Source organism: Podarcis pityusensis (genome assembly GCF_964106645.2).
Source record: "Podarcis pityusensis genome assembly, chromosome: 13".
Taxonomy (NCBI): Eukaryota; Metazoa; Chordata; class Lepidosauria; order Squamata; family Lacertidae; genus Podarcis; species Podarcis pityusensis.
The window spans coordinates 17821700-17824579 of NC_138038.1; the positions used below are offsets into that span (position 1 = coordinate 17821700).

At 45.5% G+C, this 2880-nt stretch overlaps 1 long non-coding RNA gene across 1 annotated transcript in view; it reads right to left on the reverse strand.

The window, feature by feature from the left end:
* The window catches only part of LOC308460675, a 9685-nt gene extending 6805 nt beyond the window's left edge, over nucleotides 1-2880 (reverse strand). The window contains exons 1-2 of the long non-coding RNA XR_013978712.1: nucleotides 2508-2880; nucleotides 741-1299 (exon numbers count right to left, since the gene is read on the reverse strand). This is a non-coding gene — a long non-coding RNA (uncharacterized lncRNA). The remainder of the gene's footprint in view (nucleotides 1-740; nucleotides 1300-2507) is intronic.

Here is a 2880-nt window from a genome sequence, read left to right on the forward strand (position 1 = left end):
CCCTACTTGGGATTGTATTCTCTATGGTCACTCATCTGTACCATACCTTTAAAGCACTCTTATACCATTTTAACATTCATAAATCCTGGGAACTGTAGTTTGTTGAGGGTGCTGGGAATTGTAGCACTGTGATGATTAAGCCCAGCATCTTTTTGGGGAGATGCCATGACTGTGAAAGTGGTATAAATGTGCTTTAAATGTGTAGTGTGGATGTGACTGTAGTAGTTATTAATCTAAGGTAAAGGACCCCTGACCATTAGGTCCAGTCGTGACCGACTCTGGGGTTGCGGCGCTCATCTTCCTTTATCAGCCAAGGGAGCCGGCGTACAGCTTCCGGGTCATGTGGCCAGCATGACTAAGCCGCTTCTGGTGAACCAGAGCAGCGCACGGAAACGCCATTTACCTTCCCGCTGGAGCGGTACCTGTTTATCTCCTTGCACTTTGACGTGCTTTCGAATTGCTAGGTTGGCTGGAGCAGGGACCGAGCAACGGGAGCTCACTCTGTCGCGGGGATCTGAACCGCCGACCTTCTGCTCGGCAAGTCCTAAGCTCTGTGGTTTAACCCACAGCGCCACCCGCGTCCCTATTATTATTAATCCCGTTATTAATCTACGTCGCTGCTTATTGGAGTAGAAACTCTCTAACCTAGAGGACTCATCCTCACAGCCCCACAGATTTTTTAAAAAATGGTAAAAGTTGGCAACCTGAGCAATATAGGAATGATAATAATACTCGCCTACCTTACAGGGTTGTTGTCAGGATTAGGAGAGGATGTTATGTGAAGCGCTCTGAAAAGACTATATGAATGTTAAGTATTATTCTACACGTGGCCTCTTAGCAAACATCCCCTAAACTACAGTGCGGAAATTTGTTAACAGGAACGTTATTTGCTGATGCTCGAGTCTGTCTGACGCAAACCGTTGGGACTATATCCTTGGGCAGCAAGGGGAAGCGGCTGGTTTTCTTTCACTTTTGATTATGCTGTAAATAATTTCTAAAAATCCTAAGCACTCTTGTTTGCCAATAACTTCTGAAATCCTAAGCACTCTTTTTTGGAGGCAAGTCCGGGGTCAGTTCCTTCCTAAAGGCTTCCCGAGCCATCATTAGGGCAGTAATTATTTTTAAAGACTTAAAAAACAAAGCTGTGTGCAGTCTGATAATTACTTTACAACACTTATCTGTGACTTTGCAAAGGATCCTGGGAGGACACGCCTCTTGGATCGTGCAGAGCCTGGCACGACAGAGAGTGCCTTTCTGCCAGCCCGGAGGAGCAAGCCTTGCAGGGCGCAGTGGGATGACCTTTGGAGGAAATATGCACAAGTTCAGACTGCGAATGATTAACTTGCTTGATAAATGTAGGGGCAGAAAGCCAAGCTCGTGCCATTTCAAATGGTGGATTTCTGAAAACGACTGAGTAACAGCTCTGCCCTGTTCCCTTAAGGACTTCTCTTTAAGAATGGGCACGCAGGAGAGTGGCAATAGGGTTATTGTTTTGTTACACACTCCGGTTTCGGATTCCTCCTAAGGAGCGTAATTACCACGTCTCCTGTGTTGTCTTGCTGGTCAGTTCCACTGACCACTCTTTCTCAAAGTAGACAGTACCCAAGGCCAGATATTTTGGTACCAGAGATAGAAAAACCCCACCTCCCCTCCCTCACTCCCCAGCAGTAAAAGCAACAATAATGAATCAATTTACTAACAGCTTGCTGCCTTTCCATGACACCCCGAAATCAGCTGCCTGAGGCAGTTGTTTTGCCTGCCTAATTGCTGGAGCGACTCTGTCTCTCCAGCTTTCTTGTTATATCGGGCTCTTATCAAGTTCCCAGCAGTTGTCCCCATGTTATCAGACAATAGAGCAGCAACTGTTTTCTCTGTGGGGAGGAACCAGTTGTATAATACCAGCAGTGTGTCCTTCCCAGAAATGGGGGTTTCCTAACAATGGGGGTTTCCCTAACTGTTGTTAGGAAACCCCCATTTCCTTCCCAGAAATACTATTTTGCAGAGTTTCCCATGAAGAGGGACCTCTGGGAATTGTAGCACCAGGAAGGGAATCAGGATCCCCTAACAACTCTTAGCACCCTTAACAAACTATAACTCCCATAATTATTTGCGGGAAGCCATAATTGTTTAAAGTGCTTTGAATTTATAGCGCTTTGAATTTATGATGTGAACGTGGCCTTATTTGAAGTTGTTGACTCCTCCGTCCATCTAAGGCTGCAAATCCTATGCACACAGACTTGGGAGCAAATTCTGTTCAACTCAGACTTTGGAGGAGTTACTTCTGAGTAAACAGAAGCAAGCAGGCATTGACATAATAGGGCTTCTGAGTGAACGTGCTTAGGTTCACACTATAGTACAGGTTGTAAATGCCCTCAGAAGGAAAACCAGTGTGGTGCAGTGGTTCACGTCTTGGACTAGGACCTCAGAGATACGAGTTCAAATCCCCACTCAGCCATGATGCTCATTGGGTGATCTTAGTTCAGTCATCATCTCTCAGCCTAACTTACCTCAGACACTATCCATTTAAAGCAGATGGCTTCCTCCCCCAAAATCTGGGAATTGTAGTTTATCCCTCACTGGGCTACAGTTCCCAGCACCATTAACAAACTAAGGTTCCCAAGATTCTGTGGAGGAAGCCATGTGTGGGTGGTGTTGTGAGGATAAAATGGGGAAAGAGCCTTGAGGTACCTGGAGAAAAGTAATGAGAAATGCATAAATAAATTTCTGTATTTCAGCACATTTACAACTCCCGGCTTCTGAACCTGCTCCTGGTAAGCTTTCTTTTAACTGCAGTTTCATCTGCAGCAATTAGCAGGTATTAATGTTTAGCACCATGCTATGAAGTGCTTCGCCTGCTGATTTCTACAGATCAGACTTCTG